The sequence below is a fragment of the Polistes fuscatus genome, unplaced genomic scaffold (genome assembly GCF_010416935.1).
Source record: "Polistes fuscatus isolate 324 unplaced genomic scaffold, CU_Pfus_HIC Scaffold7, whole genome shotgun sequence".
Taxonomy (NCBI): domain Eukaryota; kingdom Metazoa; phylum Arthropoda; class Insecta; order Hymenoptera; family Vespidae; genus Polistes; species Polistes fuscatus.
Genome location: NW_025113151.1, coordinates 3624379 through 3647626, shown reverse-complemented (window position 1 = coordinate 3647626; position 23248 = coordinate 3624379). Strand labels below are relative to the sequence as shown.

Here is a 23248-nt window from a genome sequence, read left to right as displayed (position 1 = left end):
TATACATATTTATTTAGAAATCTTCCTTTCATTAAAAATCGTAATATTTATATTAAACGTTTATATGTCTATATTTCTAATAAGTTACTACAAATTTTTTAAACGTATCTTTGTCCCATTTACATCATTTAGAAAAACGAAAATATAAAATTTATTTACAAAATTTTCTGTATTATACATAAATCATATAATCAAAAATATTAAACATCGACGTTCGCATTTGTTAAAAAAATATCTTCGTCTCATTCAAAACTTAAATGTTTTCATTAAACATTAACTTTTTTGTTTGTCGAAACATTGTCGTTTTATTGAAAATTTTAAAATCTATTTATATTAAAACATTAAACATTTTACACCTTTGAAAAGTCTATAATTTTTCCCAGAGATAACATTTAAATAAAAAGAAAGAATAAAAGTCAAGGTAAAAATATTTAGTTGTACGATGTTTGCCAAGAAATTTGCGCGTGTTCAACATCGAATAGGACGTGGCTCCATGTAGTGCCAATAGACACCTGTTCGATGTATAAAATAAGCGAAGACAATAATAGAATAGAATTTCTAGCACGTGTACTTTCGAGCGTCTACCTAAGAACTTTAGTCGAGCACGATTAAACAGATTCCATTCTACAGTAGATAATTATTATATTTGTATCAATGATTGAAATTCATCGAACGTATGCAACTTTTCAAAGTAAATTAAATAAAATGTAATCGTTCGCTGATAATAGAAATAAATTATTTTTTAAAAATTTGTATATTTTTTTAATTGTACGGTTATCAATGAACAAAGTATTATGTGTAAAATTCGCACCGATAAGTGTATGATTTAAATAGATATCGCGATGACTAAAATAAAATGTGCAATTTTATTATTTATTTTAAATAAATATCACCAATTGAACTTGAAGATTCGAATTTAAAAAAAATAATAATACATTATTGTCATAAGAGATGTTATTAAAAAGAAAGTTTAAACATATTTATTATAGACAAAAAGTTAGAAATAATAATAGTGATAATAGTGCATTTTCTATGAAATAAAATAATAGTTTTCTTGCAAACCGAGAAAAGAAACGTGTGCACGTGCTGACTTGTCACCGTCTTGACAAAGAAGAAGAAGGTGTGAAAAGAAAAAGTAACGTACGGCTAAGAAAAAAAGTACATTAAAGGAACGACTGTCCAAGTATGAGTTATACGTTGACCAACTGCCGAGTAGTTTTTCTAGTCACGTGACAACTTTATAAAAAAGATCAACTAAGAATAAATGAGCGCTGAATTCGAAACATTTTGGCTTAAAGAATTCATAGTTAGTTCATATTAAATTAAGATAAAATATCAATAATTACTTTGTTTCCTTTTTAAACATTCGTGAAATTATTAAGTATATTTAGTTATTAAATATACGATGCACCTATTCATTTCCAGTTCTTTTTACAAATGTTTAACACATTTTCCTATTTTCCCTTATTAATATACAACTTATAATTAAATGAATATAAAACGAAAAATTAATATAAATATACTTAATAAAACTCTAATATAATTAATCTAACTACTATTACTAACACAAATACTATTTACATTACATAAAATAAAAAATTATTAATTAATTAAACAAAGTCAACAAAATAATAATTTACTAATTAAATTTTTGATACGGTCAAATTATTTCAACAAAATTCTGATCAAACTTCTTTATCGATCGATAAAATTTTTAAGCGATCATAAAATGAATCTAAATGATACATCAGATACTCTAAACAAAACTCTAAAATATATCATCATATCATCTCGATAAAACATTTGGAATTATACATTAAAAACTAACAAAATAATAAATTATCTAATAACGATAAAGGAAACAACAATTTGTCAGTTTAATTGAATTGTCGTCAGCAAAACAATACTAGAAAATCATTATCATAAATTGTTTTGAATTTTCGTCAAAAGTACACTGACTTTTTTCTCAATCCATCTATCTATCCATCTATCTATCTATCTATCTGTCTATCTATCTATCCCTATCTTTTTACTTTTATCATCGTCGTAAGAAAATTGAATTCTCTACGATGAAGGAGAAGAAGAAGAAGAAGAAGTCCAGCACCGTTCAAGAAGTTTCGTTACCATCGATCTCACTGATTGCACAGACGACAATTTACTCGACGAATTCGTTGCTATCTTGTTCGGTTATCTAGTGTCGTACGACGAATACAAAATGCAGTAGCGTTCACAAACACAAACACGTCTATACTACACTCACACATATTTATACATACATCCACATATATATATATATATATGCACTAAAGAAAACCTCTATTTTTAGAAAGTACACTCAGTTCTGGGCCCGTCATCGAAATTCGTCATAGACTGACGACGTTGAACCCAATCAACGAGTAGCATTCACACCCCCTTTTTCCAAAAGTTTTACCTTAAGAAACGTGTTCTATCCTTTCCATCTCTTCTTTCAAATAAACTTTTTGTTCGATCTCACCTACCATATTGCAACTTCATTCTTCTTATTTTTTTTTTCCATTTTTTCTTTCTTTCTTCGACAATCATGGATTATCATGACAAAGATGAAAAATAGTTTCTTATCGAGAGATCGTTTTCTCGAATATTTGACGAGTAATCAAGCATTTTTGAAGCATCATCAACCATTGAATTTACAATTATTTGTTGCAACCTCATTTTTCTAATTTTTTTTCCGTAGGAAATCATGCATTATCATGACAATGATGAAAAACAGTTATTATCGTAAGATCATTTATTGAACAGAATTGGATATTATCAGAATAGTTTCGAATGAATATTAATTCAGTATAATTATTAGAAGAAATTCTTTGTATTCGAATAGTATATCTAGGTAATTATTATTCATTATTACTATTACAAAGATGAAATATAATTTTTTACCCAAAGATCATTTCTCGAATATTTGAAGATTAATCAAGAATTTTTGAAGCATCATCAATCATTGGATTTACAATTATTTATTGCAACTTCTTTCTTTTTCCTTATTTTTCTTTTTTATTACTATGACATAGATGGAGAATAATTTCTTACCGAATGATCATTTCTTGAATATTTGAAGAATAATCAAAAACCGAAGAACTATCATCAACCACTGGACATCAACCACTTTTTACAAACTAACTTGAATCGTCTGCAAATGACCACAAAAACGCGAAAACTTTATACGTCAATTCCACAAAAAGATCCTTATCGACACGAAACGTCAAACGTTAGCAAAAGCTATAATCACCTTGAATAAAAAAAAGTCGTCGGTGATTTTTATTGGTCACTTCTACTGTCCGATAATACTTTTGTACAAATCGTAAGGAAAAGACAAAGATTAACAAATACAAAAAAAAAAACATTAAAAGAAAATAAATAAATAAAAGATAAAAAATAGAAGAAGAAAACTAGAATACAAATTTTGTTCCTTTGTAATAAAAGTTAGAAAACGTTGGTTTAGCTAGTTTCTTCTTTTCCGTAGTTGAGTGACCGGCTCCATATTCGCGACTGTGAATAAACACTCGTCTCATTTTATCCTACCATATCTTTCTCTCTCTCTTTCTCTTTCTCTCCCTCTTTTTCTCTTATTCTCTTTCTGTTCTTCCTCAACTTATCTAAACGTCCACATATCTTGTAAGAGTCTCTACAAAGAACTCGTGTGAATCTCTAACAGACGTTTTTCTTGCACTCGTAAATGTTTCGATCGAAATATATAAGAAGAAGAGATAGATAGATATAAAGTAAGAATGAAAGAAAAAAAAAAGAATGAAGGAAGAAGAAAGTTTGCAGAATAAGCATTTCATTCGTTTCCTTGCCTCGAAGAAAATAAAAGGGATAAGAACGATCCTTAAAAAAGAATGAAAGAAAGAAAGAAATAGAGAATAAAAGAATATTTCTTTTTATTGTCATATAAGGCTAGTTTCGAGAAACATTCAATGAAAATAACTATTTCACATTTGTTTACTTTAAGCGAATATATCCACGAGCCACCATTTAGGATAACACGAGACGTTAAAATCACATTTAAAAAAACAACTTAAATCATAGTTTCTTAGTATATTCTATTTTGGTTTTATTATTCAATGGGTTCTTAGCGAGAGTTGTCGTTTATATTCTATATTTTCTACTTTAATAAATATACTAATTGTGAACAGAATACTGTTAGGAGTATCTTTCAAATATATCTCGATTTTATAGACCTTCGTAAATTTAATCTTTAAGAAAACAGTATCTTTCAAGAAATCATTAAATATATATGTAAATATAAATTCGGTATAAATATAAATGTTAAATTTTTTTCTATAATTTAAACAATTATTGTAACTTCCAAAGAGAAATAAACAATTGTTAAGATTTTTTGTAATTTTCGATAAAATGAATTATATAAATAATTGATACTCGTGCTTGAGTAAATTGTATTTTTAATTTTTGTATGAAATTTTATGCAAACTATTCTAATTTATCATTTGAGTTTAAATAATTATAAATTTATGGTCAAAGTACAAATGTAAGATCTTTTCTTACAATTTAAACACATTTCTTAATGTTTAATCATACGTACAAAATTTATCGAAATACTAGTCTTATTTTTAATAAACATTGAAAAAATAATTAATCTCTGTACTTACGTGATTTTAACTTTCTTTTACGAAATTTTATAACGATGATTTCAAACATTCGAATTTCAACAACGTTTCGAATTGATGACTTGAAGCTGGCCGAAACGATGAATATAAATTCAGTAAGAGAGTATGAATGGAAGAATTCTTTTTACGATTTTCTAAAAAACGGATTACTAAGAAAAAACCATTAACTAAAATTTGAAAGTATAAGGTACAAGTGTATCCTACTTGTGATATTTTTAAGAAAGAGTATTCTAAAAAATATTGATTATACTCACTAACTAATATTTTATTTATTTAACAATAAATCTATTAACACTTTATATATACCTATTCTTACCGAGAGCGGTCAAATAAAAAAAAACATAATCTTTAAAAAAAGTGCACCTCTTAATGTAGAATGAAATTTTAGCCAATTGGATAATGAACAAAAAATATTTTCTTTTACTTAAAATAAATAATGTACATTTTATACGTTTTCACTACATTTTTTACAAATTGCAAGATTCTTAAAAATTACCACAGTTTTACAAATTATAGGATGCGGTTATTTGATCATGCGTGGTAGGTTTAGTGTTAATACGATGCATACGTGACAACATCTCGACGAACACTGCCCTTCTTTTGTTTCCTTTCAAGCATTCCTATCTTTCTTTCTTTACACTATCATTCGTTAGTTTCACATTCATTCTAATGTTTATAAATTTCAAGAAGACTAACATTGAGATCACCTTGTAAAGAAAAACTATACAAAACCGTTTGTTTATCTTTTACATAAACAGATCTTGTGTTATTCAAAAACATTCAAATCGAAACGTTTCACTTTTCTTATCACTCACACATATAAATAAGCATACATACACATATTATAGACACATATTTAAACTATGAAGTTTTGTATGAAATTTTATAATTATAATTTTAATTAGATAATTAAATTCTAATAAATTTAAACTCATTGTTTCAATAAAAGTATGATTTCTTTCTATAATTTTTAACAATTTTGTAAGCACATACACACACACACACAAGAAATACATGAAGAATTATTAAATAAAATATCTGCTTTTGCGTAAATTCTCTATGCATCAAAAATACAAGAAAAATTATGCAAAATTATTAATATCCGTGCTTACATAAATTTAAATATAAAATCTTGTATAAAATTATATAATAACGATCTAAAATAAACACTCGAATTCTAAGAAGATCTCGAACAGACTATCCAATGCTGACCGAAAGGATAAATATAAATTCATTACATATATTTGAATCTAGAATTTCTTTTTATAGTTTAAACGATTTGTCTAAAGCTCGAAAATTTAGTAGAAGTACGATGTAAGATCATTTTTTATAATTGAAATCATTTTTTACATTTAAAAAGACAAAAAATTTTTCCAAATCCAAATATTTGGATATATTACAATTTTTATGAAAAATTGTATAAATAATGTATCATTAAGATTTACGTATATTTAACTATAAAATCTTTTTATAAAATATAATAATAATTTCATATAAAACCTGGAATTCCAAGAAGATCTTGGATCGACTATACGAAGCTACCGCCCGGACGATAAACCATGACCCGAAATATCGTTTTCTAAGCAAAGAGACGAACGCACTCGGTGTCATATGTAGCAGCACTACGTGCCACTCGATTTCCCTTTTCCAAAATAGATATGTATGTATGTATGTGCACTTACTGTCGGTAGTAGCATCAACGTTTTCGTCGACGTTTCACGTTGCCGTTTTCTTCGAGCAAGGAATATTAATCTTAAGGAAAGACAAGGAAACCGATGGTCTATGCGTTTCTATCTTACAACCTAGCTTAAACTCCTCACGAATATATACACGTTCTACTTTCATACCAATATATACATATATACCAATATATATATATATATGTATATTCAAAAATATTTAACATAGGAATCAGAGTTACATGAATATCAATCAATGTCAGGACATCTTCTCGAAATTATATCTCTTTTGTGATACTTCATCTTCTATATTAAACATCAACTATTGAACAATATGAAATATTATTATCATATCGAAACATAAATTATGATACTTTATCTCTTATACGACATTCGGCTATTCTATAATTTCGATTATTATTATCCTATCGTAACATAAATTAGGATACTTTATCTTTTATGCGATGTCAGCTATTTAATTTCGTTTATTATTATCATATCGAAATATATATCAGGATAATTTATGTCTTTTGTATCAGTGGTTGTCAAACTTTTTCGATTCTCAGTACCGTTTTGCTGAATTTAAATTTTCTCGTGGGCATACTATGTCAAATTTTAACAAATACATTTTACGAAGAAAACAATACATTTTCGAAATGGTTAGATAAAAATAAATATAGCTTATTTTAGATCACAAACAAAATGTAATTCAACGAATTAAATTAATTTTAATAATTAGTAGGGTAGATGAGTCTTGTTGGTCGCCTTACATTTTCTTGAATCATGGTATTCAACTGAATACATCTACTCTCATATCCTTCCCCCACATTCATTTTCGCACGTTACTTGAATTTTATCATAGCAACTGCCGGAAACTCAGCATCGCATAAATAAGAAGTTGCAAATGGAATTAAAATGATGAAAATTGTGTAATATTTCACAACTCCCCAGGATACTAAGACGCATACTTTTGGGAACTATTATTTTAAATGACTCTAGTTATCTTATAATTTGGTTCATTATGTATAATAAATGTATAATAAATAATGATATTACATCCTTTACATGACATCAGTTATTTAATAGTTTAGATTATTATTATATTATAATTTAAATTATATAATATGTTTTTATATTAATTTTTGTATCTATTCTATTACGTGATAATATAATATATATGTGTATAATATCTATTTAATTATTATTATAATAACAATTAGAATAATAATTATTATAGTATTTATGTAGTTATTATTATAACACAATAGTTACATTATTTTTTGTATATTATATATTTAATTATTATTATTATTATTATTATTATATTTAATAATAAATAGTATTATTATAATATTGCAAAATTAGCATTATTACGATTAATCTGAAATGAAAGTACACCGAGTGCTTAGATTTTCAGATTAGATCTTCGAATAGTTACGACCAATACAACCAAACGTTTCCAGAAATAATCAGAAGAACGACCTTTGGAATTGTCAAGTGTTACGATAAAATTAGTTCCAATAAAATACAAACACGAACGACTGTCGTAATTTTCCCTCCGACTTTAACTCATATTTTCTCAATTTTATTTATAGTCCATAATATCGAAAGATCTGTTTTCATGGTACATCCTTTTAATTGTTATCCAAATGAATCAAAAAATAATCCCTTGCATCATCGACAATCTCAAAAATCCGTTTCGAATCCGATTATATAAAAAAAAAAAAAAAAACAGAGAAAAGAAAATGGAGGATAAATTTTTTTTTAGTGTTATCGGAATCGATTTGAAACATCATCGTGAAATATACATATACGATGTTGAACAAGAGTATTGGCAGAGACTAAATTTTCCTATAACATCCTCTATAAATCTATACAAAAAAAAAGAGTACTGTTCTATATCGAATATTATTTTATTTTTTTATTTTTTTAATATTTCTCTCGAGTATAAAGTTAAAATATATTTTAAGCCATTGTTAATTGATGTACAATAAAAAGATTTTAATAAACGATTTAATTAAATGCAAGTGAAATTGAAAAGCAATTAAAAAATAATTCCGATAGACTTTCAATCATGAAAAATATTTATAAAAACGTACCCGTTATAAATTTTACATTATTTCGTTTTTCATTGTATAAAAATTTATTCTGCGAGGCTTAAAATATATATCAATTTTATATTTGCTATATTATTAAAGAAAAAAAGGAAAAAAAAATAATTAACAAAGAATCATACTTTTTCAAAATACAATTACATAAGTTGTTATCAAAATATTCAATTTGTTCGAATACTTATATTTGACACTGTATGTCTGAGAATAAATGTTTGGTGAAATATTTAAACGATCAGTTAATACATTAAAACTATGTATCACAAGATAAGGTTTTATTAGTCTCCAAGATAATCCTTCATTCTTGTTTCGGCTTTCATAGAGATTTGTCCTTGGAATACGGGTTATAGTGTTCTGGACACGAATATCTTAAATGGTCGAATACTCGCCCCATTCAAACGTGAAATCAGTAGGGATTATAAATTTTCACCTTATCCTATTAATTCTCCTTTGGATGAAAGATCAATGTATATACAGTAGAAGCATGATTAGCCAACATGATCGAGGAACTGACGACGTGGATAAATTGAGGTCCAACGGATAATCGAGTCTAGGGTTGAATATTTTTAATTTCTTCTATGCAAAATAACATTTTCTTCTATGGCTTTTTTTTTCTTTTTAACATTAATATTTATACGAATACATATTGTCTATTTATGTGATAAAAATCATGCCTGCTGTGTTTTAAAATATTACTTTCAATGCACTGGAATAATGAATTGTACCAAAATCATTTCAAGTCATTTCTAATAAGAATCATATTAAATATGAAACATTTCAGTATTACTAGCTGAATCATCGGAGGGTTTTTTTTTTAAATACCTTAGAAAGACTTCCTGCTACGTCATAATATATATATATAAATACTTTATATTTAACAAAAAATGTATATTTTATATATTTTTAACAGTATATTTATTTCTACACGGAAAGCTATTGAAGATAGTAATATTCTTTTAAAGAACATTTAACAGTTTTTCGTTTTTATCAATCGCACAGTTACAATCGATACAAAGTGTTATATCTTAAGTATTATCAGTCAAAAGTCATTAACTATACCTTTGGTCCAAAATAATTTATGTAACTTTCATCGTTTAAAATTTCATAAATAATTAAGAAACAAATTTTAAAGCATCAACTGTAGTGTGTGAAAAATTACAAAAATAAACATAATTTTTTCCAAAATCTAATTTCTCACATTAAAAATTTATTTAAAAAAATGTTAATGACTTTTGACTGAAAATAGACGATATATTGTATTGGATATGTATTACAAAACAATATTTATATATTCTTATATTGTTATCTGTATACATTTTTATTGCTTTATTAAATTTACACTTAAAAGTACTTTTTTTTTTATTACGTAAATTTTCATCCATACTAAATCGTTTATTACATCGACACGTTATTCAAGATATTGTAAAACCCGATTTAAAATTAGAAATTCTTGTTTCGAGAATCCTTCATTTTCGTTTATGCTTTTCTAGAGATTTGTTCTGTGATATGAGTTATGGTGTTATGAAAACAAATATCCTAAATGATTCGACGTGAAACTAGGTGGAGGAGAAGGAAGAAGGAGGAATTATAAGCATTTCCCTTAACCTTTTATTTCTCCTTCAGGTCAAAGATCGATGTATCTCTTCTTCAATACGATATACCAGGAAATTACCTTCCAGGTGAGGCTTGCTATCGTTGTCATGGAAACTAGGCTTGGCCCTAGCACTCCTAGGTCAGGGCCGAAGCTTTTGCCTCGTCGGTTCTTCTATTGCATGCCTTCTCATTCTCTTCACCGTGTCGTCTTTCCTCGATTGGATGAATCTAGATAACAGGTGTGTGTTTACGTCACTTTACTTCCAGTAGAAATTTCACTGAGATTTTCAATCGATTTTCTCAACCCCTCCTCTCTCTCTCTCTCTCTCTCTTGCATACCTTTTCCTTTCTAGATTCATCAATTATTTCAAGACTTAATATTTCCTTCCGTCTTGAGTAATGTTCGGATTCTTCTATCATAGTAAATTTTATCAAGTAGGGGAAGATTAAATATTCAATTTCAGTTTGTATTTTCATATATATTTTCCTTTATAGTTGTTTTAATTATTTCAAGGCTTTGATATTTCTTCGCATCTTGAAATATGTTCATATTGTTCTATATTAATTATTATTTTGCATCGATTGTTATGTACTATTATTTTATCCTATCTTATAATTAATTGATTATATGAATTTTAACATTAAACATGTCGAATTTTATTCGAGATAAATAAAATTATATTAAAAGAATTTCAATTTCATTATTTTTTCTAACTTCATAATAAAGCGTTTCTAACCGAAATCAAAATAACATTTTTTCTTTTATTTTCATTTATAGAATATGTTTCCACAGTTTGATCTGTAGGCTTTTCGAGACACCCTTTATATAATATATAAACAAAAAAGCATAATCTTAATTCCGTTCAAATTAAAAAAAACAATCTTATTATTTAGAATCGTGTGAGATTCGAGCATCCGTAAAGTGAGACTAATAAATTTTTGCAGAAAACTTTCAGCAAGATGTGATCGTTAATTTTCCTTCCTTATGAATCGTATTAATTTCGTAATTTGATGCGATAAAGAGTGTCTAGAAGCGAGAAGAACTCTTCGAAAGTTTAATGAGATAACGATTATCATATTAATAGACTCGTTCGGAAATTCGGTCATTATTAAATTCAACTAGCTATGATATTGCATATTTCAAGTTTTCAAAAGGAAAAGCAACGAGTTATTTACTATATATCGTAACCAATTGACTTTCTTGCTAATTAAAAATTACTTTATTGTTGTACACGTAGGTGAAATACCACCACAACGCTTGTAGAAAACTATTCATGCACCTCTACCGTTCGTCATTAATTACTTCGTTCAGACTCGATTAAACTTTGACACGTTAAAGTATGTTGCATATTAAGGTTACTAATTTAACGTTTGCACGTTAACAATGCTTATATTATCAAGATTACTAATTTTCTGGCGCCGAATTTACATGACCTGCCATTGGTTTCATTTGTTTTATCGGTTTAATTGAAAGAGTAATATTTGTATAGGAAAATGTTGTTCATTCTGATAACTTAAATGATGATGATGATAAAAAAGAAAAAACAAAAAAAGAATGTAGTAGGCCGTTTATCACAATTGTTATCGAATTAAATGGTAAATTAGTTTCTTTTCTTTTTTTTCTTTTTTTTGTAAAAGTAACGTAAAAACTTCGACGTTCTATCGGCGAGGCCCAAAAATGCAAATCCTTCCCGAAGGATTAGTGACCTCTTTGCGTGCTGGAACAGAAAATGAAATAACTCCGCAACCCTTCGTAATTGGTCCGGCCATTGTCCCGGCAACTTCAATGTACTATATAACTATCATTCTCTTTTATTATTACATTCGTGTGTCATTTAATGTACAATTTGGATATTATCATGTCAAATATTTATTAGATAAATTCTAAATTAACGCTGGCAATAATGTTTTTTTCGCGTTCTCTTTTATTATTACATTCTGTGTGCATTTAATTTACAATTTTAATAATAACATACAAAATTTTAACTTCGCACACTGTTATATTTGTCATTCATTTTTATTTTGCTTATCTTTAATCTATAAATTTATTATTATCGTGTAAAAGATTTGCTAGAAAAATTCTAACTTGACGAATTGTAATATTCGTCGTTCTCTTTTAATATTACATCGTATGTTTTCAATTTATAATTTTAATAATATCGTTTAAAATATTAATCGGAGTAATTTTTAATTCGTAAAAAAATCTTCATTGCTCAATTCAACGGATAAAATAAACAAATCGTTCAATATACTAGAAATATATCAAATTGCGAAAGGTTTAATTAATATCTTCTATTTTTGTACACGGCTGAACCTTAACATCGTAATTTTTCAAACTAATGCAGCAAAAAATGTTACCAGGAAAAAAAACGATTCCGCAGGAAAATCCAGCAATTAAATTGAAAAGTACGACCCTATTAATCTTATCGATTTTTTTGTTGTTGTTGAAATGAAGAGCTACTTTTTCATTTTTATTCGACGTTGGGGAAAGAAAAATAAAATTCGTAGAAAACATATCAAATAATTCGACATCGTGATACGATTTATCACGATGAGAACTATAGTTATAGATAAAATATTATATTCGCTACAATAGTGCTAGGATTTATAGGAACAAAGAAATGTAATGCCATGGAATGAGATTGAATTTTTATTGTTGTTATCGTCTTGTTATCATAATAACAAAAAATTCGATCAATATTCATTTTGAATCAGCATTTCTATACTTTCTCCTACTCACGTTTTTATAATTATCTCGTACCGACTTGTTATTATATTCGTTTTACATGTTTCACTGTTAAAAATTAGATTCATCTTTTACCGTATCATATTTTAACATTAATATACTAAAATAGACATTATTTTAATAATAATTAATTAAATAAGTTATTTTCAAATTTTATACAATATATCTTGATATAGAATACCATAAAATTTGCATGTAAAGTGTTACCTTCTTCGAACGGTATTTTTTGTTCTCTCTGGTACGCTTGATATTTTCCTCGTTGAAGGAAAGGCTTGTGTAATATAAGTAGGGCTCATGTTGGAACCCAAAGCCTACTTTACGGTTTTTACCAAACCCTTCCATTATCGTTTTCTTATAACACAATTACGAATTTTCCGACTTATTGACGATCGCGTATATCCTTAATATTTTATAAAAACATAAACTATTTGAAAGACTTTCGCTTTTATTATTAACTCTTTCAAGGCTAGCGCCAATTGTATCCGGCATTTACTAAATAATTCACACTGGCAAGTGTCGGTTATATCCGATATCCATTAAATGATTCATACTGGCTCGCATCGGTTATATCCGACTTCCACTAAATATTAACACTATATTATTTAACGATACAGGAATTAGATACCATGCATTTAATTATCGGGCAAGACAAAATTCTTCACACGTATTCGTCTTACAAAAACACATTGGGAGTTTCAAAGATGCGAGACACCTTGAACATATACGTTACGTTACATTGACGCATTGATTAGAACCAAAATTAAACAGTGATAAACTCTTTATTTTAATACATTATCCTTTGCGCACTAAAATGCAGAACAATCTCGTACTCGAATTAACCTCTTTCGCATTCAGTTCAATTATATTTCTTAACTTATCACTATTCACCATTCTGCTAACATTTCCTGAAAAGGACCTTACGATTTAACCAAAAAACTAATCAAAGTTAAATCAATTATGATGTAACGAAAATTTTAATAAAAATAATTTCTTTTTATTAATAATAAATGTATGAGTATTTATATTACCAAAATTTAACTATAATTGGAAAATAACGTTTTAATTTATCCAAAATATTGAACAAATGATTTTTTTTCTTCAACGAAGACTATTTGCAAAATGTAAATTTAATTAGTTTAGTTATTTCACGAATTTTTAACACAAGAGTGCTAATTTATAAATTTTTAAAGGATCAGTTTGAAATTTAGGGCAATTATTTTTGGAATGGCAATTAAAGCGCGTGTAAAATTCTGATTACTTTGTTTCCGTAGAAAAAAAAAGTTTACACGTACATTTTAAAACATGTAATAATTTATGTCAAGCGTTAAGCAGAATTAAAATTTAATTTCTTTTAAAAGTCATAACGAGACAACGTTTCATTGCGATGGCGATGCAATGAGTTTGTTGTTTCACTTCGAGTAATTATTATTTAGTTATACTTTTTAGCAAAATATAACTAATTAATAAAACAATATAGAAAATTAAAATAAAATATTTTGCATCGTTGTTCATTGTCAGATTATTTGAATAAAAATATTTGATTTTTTATTGAAATATTACATCCTATTTAATTAATTAGCTGTGATTGACGAGTCTGCTCGTCATGTGGAAAAAGTAATTACAATTTGCTATTTAAATTGTTTTACCCAATATCATTCAACGATAATAGATTCAATTTTTTATTAATCACTTTTCTAAGTAATTGATTTTTTATTTCACATGCAAACTATGTGTTTAAATAAAGAAAATAAATAAATGTTATATTTGAAAATGTCGTACGTTACCCCATTAGCATCATAGCTCGAAATGCACGACAAATTTCATAAATCAAAGACCCTGAATTAACGGTCAACACGTATTATCCCACATTTTATTTCAATTTATAAAATAAACATTATTTGTACGTTTTAATTTAAATAAAAAATAACAGATAAGTATTACAGACAGCGAGATACACGCGAACAATAATTAAAAAAGATCAAATTTATATTTACGATGCATTTTAGCTACGAATTTTGTACCGTACCTTTGAAAGACTCGTATGCGGATTATTATTCCACGTTTGATAATAAGTGACAGTAAATCGTGCGCGGATTAATCATCCCGCTTGTGGTTGCTAAAATAGATTTAAAAAAAAAATAGAAAAAAAAACAAAACAACAAAAGAGGAAAAACGAAAAAAAGAAAACCAGAAAAATATTAAAACGATTCACGGAGCAAAAAAACATTCGAAATAAAATCGTTAATGTATTAAAACAAAAAGTAGCAAAATCAAATTGAAATAAAAAGAAAGATCCTAGTGAAAATAGAAAAGAATGAACAATAAATCACACCCTTCGATGCAAACAGTTAGAATAAAAGTAACGTTAAATCGGTGACTCGTTAAAATAAAAGTAAGGAACTTCGATGGTTCTCGAATAAACAATCGTATCTCGTTTAAAATTCTCTTTTCAAAATTCACGATAGGTACTTACTTACCCGAAGTCACGAATATCTTTCCTCCTACCTTTCTTTTTTCTTCACTTTTTCTCGCATGAGTTTTAAGAGATATTCCAAGACGAAAGAGAGAGAGAGAGAGAGAGAGATAGATGTTGGGAGGAGAAGATGGAGTAAAGTGAGTGAGGAGGAGTGGGGGGAAAGGGAAGAAAGAATAAAAGGAACAGACAAGATGACGATATCAAAACGGAAATCTCGATATGCAGATGACAAAGAGTGAATATGGAGCACGAACCCGGAACAATCGTAGCGAAGTTTCCACTCTCAGTTTCTTCTCTCTCTTTCTCTCCTTTTCTCACTCTTACTCTTTCGCTCTCCTTCGTGGAATATTCAATTGCCCATCCTCTACCTCAGTTTCCTCGGCCAAATGTGAATGGAACCAAAATTCGCCTTCAGCCAATTCTAACCCTCCAACCTCCCTCACCACCCCCTCCGCCACTCGTCACGCTATCCCTTCTGCTGCTGCTGCTTCTTCTTCTTCTTCTTATTCAACGTTCTCCGTTTCTCTCACATCTCTTCAACATCTCATCCTCTTGTTGGCAGAACTAAAAGCCATTTTCCTCTCCTCTGCTTCTTAATACTTCATTCCGAATGTTGAGAGGGGTGGCACTCATCCTCTCATTTTGAACTCCTTCGGGTGTTACGAAAACTGGCGTCAATTAAATTGTCCAGATCGAATATCATTGTTCCTTCAGGATGAGGGAGAAAGAAAGAGAAAGAGAGAGAGAGAGAGAGAGAGGGAGAGGGAGAGTGTCTGTTTTGACCTAATTGTTAAGAAGATTTAAATATTCTCATAACTTCACAAGTTTTTCACTTTATCATGAATAATTTCTACTTAATTGGAACTTTCATAAGATCTTAATACTCATTTTGATTTCAAAATATTAAAGAAAATGTCAGAAGAAGAAGAAGAAAATGTAATATATATTTACAATGCCAAAGTTTTCGTTATTTATCGCATAGATGCTATTAATAACAGAATGATATGATTTATAATAGATTTTTGTTTATATATCGTAGTTTTAAAATGGGATTGCTTTTAATTTCAAAATATTTAGACAAAGGATGATAGTGTAGAAAAATGTTATACGTTAACGATACAAATGTATTGTTAACATGTTTGTATTGTACAATGTTGAATTGTTTATTATTTAGATCAGTAGTTCACAAATTTTTTCGATTCCCGACACCATTGCTGAATTCAGATTTTCTTCAAAGCATCCTATGTCAAATTCTGACAAGTACATATTGCGAAAAAAAGAATAATTTATTGCAATGGTTAGGTAAATATAAATGAAACATGTTTTAGACAATAAAAGTAACTTCAAAATTAATTGAACAAGTTCAACTAATTATAATAATAAGTAGGATAAATGAGCCAAATTTACTCAAATTGTGGACGCAAGAATCAACTTATTTCTTTTTCTGCATTGATTTTCGCACGATACTTAGATTTTATCATAGCAACTGCCGAAAACCAAGTTTCATGAAAATGATCAAAATTGTATAATATTTCGCGATGACTCTGTGAGAAAGTTATGGTTCCTCAGAGTCCCGAGTTGCACATTTTGGGAACCACTGGAGTATATACTATAATAACAATATGATGAGATTCATCATGGAGTCTTTGTTCAAATATCGAGATTAATAAATCTTTACGGTAGATTTATTTTACTATTGCAATTATACACTCGACCACAGAGATGCGGTGTATAATAATTATGTTACGGTATAAACAGACGAATATCGTAATTATCTATGCGACCACGTACTAGATGATGCGTCATTAATTACCTTGTAATATTCTATTGTCACTTAAAAACAGTACGCGCGTTCTGCATTTAGGATTGTTGGTCTTCTATTTTAACATGCGTCAGCTACTCTGTTATCGGGATACTAGGACTATCATTAAAACGTGTTGTTTGCAACAGATGTTCATCTATTGTATGAATTTGGTTTACTGTTGTTGGCAAAAATACTAAATAAGTAAATAATGATTTAAAAAATACAGACATCATGTGTCAAAGTGATGTCTTTTATTTGTATAAAAAATATCACTACAAATTTATTAAATTCTTTTATCATACTAATTTTCAGTTTTTTCAGATTCAACTAAATCTTATTTTTTAGTGAATTTGATTTATTATCGTTAGTAAAACTAATAAAAAATACTTAGTGATTATTATAAAAACTTTTAACATTTTGTGTGTAAAAATGATGTCTCCAATTTATATCAAAAAAATATGACTACAAATTTAATGCATTCCTTTGTCACGTTTTAATTAATTTTCAATGATTCTGAAATTGTTTGAATAAATTGCTTCGTTAATTTTTTAATTATTCTTGAATAAATTTTGACCGAATTCAAAAAATTTTAATTGAAAATATTTTGGAAACGTGTACTGATAGATCCTAAAAAAAAACGAATTCAGCACTCGAGAGAAATGGAAGTGCGCTAATAAACGGAGAATACGAATGGTTGAATCGTGTTAGTGGAAAGAGCGAACATAGATAAACGTTTAGGTTTTTTCTCACCATTGTCCTTTCTCCTTTTATCTCTTTGGTTTAGTGGAGAGTGCACCACCGAAGTCACCATTATCCACTTAATGACTTCGAGGATTACCTGGGGTTTGACTTCATATAACGAAACGATTATTCTGTACCGTACTTTGACCTTTTCCTTTATTGCACACGTCAACTGTGAGACATAAACTGTGATAGTTCATTGTAACACACACACACACACACACGCGCATTCTGTCTAGATAAATTAATTTATTTGAAGATTACAAGAAAATGTGAAGAGCGATAAGAACACTTTCGTTAAATGGCTGCCATGTTGTAAACATCAACTGTGAGATGCGACAAGTCTTTGTTACACCATTTCCTGATAAACTAATTTATTTGAAGATTTCGAGCAAAAAGAGAAAAATAGCAAGAACACTTTCGTTAAATGGCTGCTTTATTTCGTTTGTTTATTTGTCGTTAAGTATCCTTGAGCTTCAGTTAACGAAATGTTAAAATAAGATGTTGTTGAATCTTTACAGTGGATTTAATTGAATTTTAATAGGAGATGTGGATTTATTATTGTTATTGACTACAAATCTAATTCATTATTTGTTTACTCTAATTACTTGTTTTTTCATAAAATTTAAACTCATCCAAATAAATAATATTACTGAATTTTAAAATTGTTTTACAAAATAGAAATTGACTTTTCAACTACGTTATAAAACTGCTAAACAGTACTAATGTGAAATAGTATTCGACTTATTGAAAAAAATTCTTTACCTTTCAATATCGAATGCATAAATGATAGACTAATGATCGTAATAATGGTATTCGTTTCACGCACACACAGTCAACTACTTACAAGAGTACTCATCTATGAATCATACAAACCGAGATTGAACCTCGTTCTGGTAATTTCGATTACTTCTGCTAGATGGATAAAGAGTAAAAAATAAAACGATTCACTCGAAACGAAAGAAAGAGAGAGAGAGAGAGAGAAGAAACGAGGTATGATTGAGTTCAGTGAGACGTTTTGAAATTGGTATCTCGTTTCGTTGCTATTTTAATCATTCCTCGTAATTACGGGTAGTGTTTTCTTTTGACAGTTCTCTTTTCTGACCATTCATCGAAGTTTACTTTCCATCCCATTTTTACGGAAGGCTACTACCATCTTTCTCTTACCAATTCTATCTCCTCTTCCTTATCTACTTTTATCTCTATTTCGCTTTATCTATTTACGATCCAATCTTAATTTCGTAGTAAGTGTCAAATAACCGCTTCTAAAGTTAACTAGTTTTATAGTCCTTTTCAAATAATTCTTATGCACACCTTTCAAATAATTTAAAACTGTGCTGTTTAAAAAAATATATATAATAATATACAAATTCAATTATATTTAGAGATATAAAAGTAAATAAATTATTTATTTTATTTATTATTATATTATGCTATTTAATTCTTAAGATTAATTATTTAATATATTATTGATGACACGTCATTAAAATGCTAGCCTAATACTTTTTTACAATTTACAATAATCATCTAATCCTTGCTATCTGATTATATAAACATTTTTTTTTAAATAATACTAAGAATTTATTTATCATTAAATCATTCTTATATTTCTTACATGGTATATCTGATATATTTAATCTTATAATAATATTTTAATTAGTGTCATAACTATTGTAGTTTATTACTTAACATGACAATCCCATAATTAATAAACTTAAAATGATAAATAAGATTAGATAATTTATGTACATATATATTTTACTGTTATGAGCATTTGCAAGGAATGTAAGAAAGTATATTCACATCCGAGTTTGCTAGAATGGCATAATCTATTTCTATCCGTGCACTGCATTTGGAACCTGAAAATCTAGCAAGCTTAAATACCCATGTGACTTTAATAGCTCGTAAGATAACTTTATGTAAAGTGTCTATATAAAGTGATTAGTGATACAATCATATTTTTGGATCTTTATAATGCAATTGGACTTGAAATATTTAAAAAAAAAGTGCAGGTGTTATAACGGATCCCATAATTAAGGAAAAGTTCAAAAATATTGAAGATTGAACTTACACAACATATTTCCACTTCACGAAACCAGAAAATTCGTCGAATACTGAAACATGATGAATTACCTTCACAGTATGTGAAAAAAATATTACTATCTTATTACAAATTAATCAGGTAAATTACGAATTTAGTTGAAATATCATTTTTCCACTTCGATAGATCAAAAAATTTGTAAACTACTAAAACACGAAGAAATAGGAGATCTAACTATTATAACTATTTACAATTAATCCTCTGGTTAAGAAAATGTTATAAAAGAAAAAGAATAAAATATCGAACAAACACGTTATATTTTCAATTTAAAAAAGCCAAACTAATTTGTTGCCAATTGGAATAAAAAAAAATTACATGGAAAATATGTCAAAGATGAACACCTTGTTATAAGGAATTCCCCGACTGAAAAGATGTTGAAAAAAAACAAAACAAAAATAGGAACAATCGATTCATCTTTCCACTTGGAGAGACCAGAAAATTCGTCAACTATTGGAACTCGATGAACTGGAAGATCAAAGTGGCAACATCTTCTCATACAGCAGGTAATGACAATGTCCTTGAAGGAATCCTATAGTAACTACCACTCTCTGTGAACCTTGAGGCTATTGACATCTATTAGAGCAATCGATACGCAATCGGATGTTAATCGATCAATCACTAACTGAACTGATTACGAAACTTCTCTGCAGGCTCAGGTCAGATAATCTAGCTTTCCGCATATATCATAGATAAAATCAACTCTGAAATCAACTATACTAACCAACTGTACAATCAACTATACAATAAAATCAATTTCGGTAGCAAAGCCAACAAAGAAAATAAAAAAAAGAAAATTAAAAAAAATAGAAAGTCACGATAATAGTTTGCAATCGAAGTCACGTGATTTTAATCCCAGCTCAAACGTACATCATCGGGTACTATCAAAAGTTTGGAAATTCGGAAGTGAAGTGTTCGAAATCTAATCACCGATCGGGAAACACCATTACCCATCATTGATCACGACGATAAATGACGAACCAACGATTTCCTATTTTTCCGTTTCGGATAGAATTTCGAATGTACAGTCTATAATAGAAATTGGTGTCGATTTATGGATTTATCTGTGAAAGTACATAAAGAACAGCCATTCTAAATACACGTACTAACTATACAGAGCAAATGGTTTAAATATAGTAACTTGCAGTACGATTCTATTGCGATCTAACTTTGAATTGAATGGAAATTATGAAGGAATTACTGCAATTTTGCGTAGATCAGACAATGAACGATGCGGTGGGAAAACTATTGACGTAAAAGAACGGCTTGCAGTACAATAGAATCCGTGAAATAATAATAATAACAATAATAATACTAAAGTTTTAATAATTATAATATAATAATAAAAATAATAAAATAAAATATAAAATAATAATTATAATAATTTAATATTAAAAATGATACTACACAGCAATAATAATAATAATTATTTGTTTTTCTGCGTTTGATTGTAATTTACAATAATTATCATAAAATTACTGTTTTATTATTACTTAATAATTATTTTATTTATTATTAATTAATATTGAATATCAACACAGTTAATTGTTACGGGTTACGGTATAAATAAAGAAAAATATATAAAATGTCGGTAGGTTTAATGTTAACCTCTACCATTAGACTAGAGATAGAAACATTTCATCACAGAAACGTACTACTTCTTTCATCGTCACGTTTTCCGATTCCACGTGATAAAAGTGTCAATCTACTTGGAGAAAAGTGCCATTTATTGTCCACTAAAAGTCTATACGATGCGATCTACTTACCAACAGTAACACCAGTTTATAGTAAACTATATTAAGCTTTAAACGGTAAGAGTTTTTACTATCTGGTTATTGGATACCAGAAAGATAAAATTGTTGATACGTGAACCGAAACTGTTTTAACACATTGCGAACGGATGACGATATATCTCGTCGTTCAAATGTTATTTTTTAACAGTATTTGTAGTAATATCACGCAGTTGCTAATTAATAGTCACAAGGGTTTTGAAAGGGTATTAAAGAAAATGGACAATTTTTAAATGACAATAATAATGATTTCAGTTCTGATGACGATGAAAGTGCAAAGAATGATGCAGAAAAAGAATATGTTAATTTCCAGTGAATCTGAGTCAGAGATAAATGATCATTAATAAATAATTTTTTCTAATTCAAAAAATCAACATGTATATTCAAATATAATAATTGAAGCAAAGAGATACCTGGTCACTAGATACAGGATTAGCAATAAAATGTCTGGTTCCCAATTTGTTAATATTTCATAGAACATGATAAACGAGAAATACAAACACTTAAGTATAATATATCTCAAATAACTTTTGCTCCTTGATATAGTTTTCTTAATAAGCATTTGTTCGTAGTAATGAAAACCGAAAATGAATACGATTCGTTGCTTTCTCAATTGCTGTCAAACAATCTCAAGAGACTTGTTAGAATTTCTTTTTAACTCGTACTTGTCGATTGAAAAATACGGAAAGGAGTCTTGCACGTTTTATAACTGCTTTAACTATTCTTTTCAAGATACTATCGATTGCAATTGATATCAGTTCAAGATCGTTCGAACTTCATTGAAACTTCAACCATTTGAAAAAGAAATGTTAAGGAAGATATATATATACAGAATATCTCATTTAAATCTAGACACTTGAGTATTTCACTTCGAATTGAATGATTTAGAACAGTGTTCATAAAAAAAAAAAGAAAAAAAATTCTAAAATCTTAATAGTATTTTTAACACGTTGAATTCAACGTTAATTTTATTCAACATGCCAAGACGAATTTGTTATTATGCGTTTTATATTATGTTAAAATATTATTTAAAACAAATAAGGTAAAGTGTGTAATCATGTGTAATGCATTTATCTTACTGGGAACCACCGGTGACTCCCGCGGCGCTACTAACAAACTTTTAATACAGGTTACCGGTGAACTTAATGACATTTCACATGTTAAAATATTGTACTTTTTTGTACATTATTGTTACGGTTAATTGTTTAAAATATAATAATTAATTTTTGAAATGATGTCATTTAGTATCTTTTCTAATACGTACAATTACATACTGTAATACTCGTTACGTAATACCTAACCTACTAACAGGTTCTTTTTATATCTTTTACAATAGTAGGTTATTCACGATAAGTATTACTATTTATCTTTTCCCATAAAAAAGAATCTGACAGAACCAACCATGGAGTGTATGTGTTTTTAATGTCCTAGCTAATAATTTGGAAAATTGAAATTTGAAATTTCTGTTATTCCAAGTGAAAAATGAAATAAACATTTATCATGTTGGTACTGCATCATATTATGAATGACAAATGATTTGCAGTAT

General features: G+C 28.0%; 1 protein-coding gene across 6 annotated transcripts in view; it reads right to left on the bottom strand.

Moving 5' to 3' along the window:
* LOC122524392 (inactive dipeptidyl peptidase 10) overlaps positions 1–23248 on the bottom strand; it is a 130247-nt gene that overhangs the window by 73970 nt on the left and 33029 nt on the right. Inside the window, exon 1 of one of the 6 annotated variants that reach the window (XM_043646654.1) lies at positions 19886–19933. The exons of the other annotated variants lie outside the window; for them this stretch is intronic. The gene's annotated coding sequence lies outside the window, so the exon portion shown is untranslated. Of the gene's footprint in view, positions 1–19885; positions 19934–23248 lie in introns of those variants that run through there. 6 annotated transcript variants of the gene reach the window in all.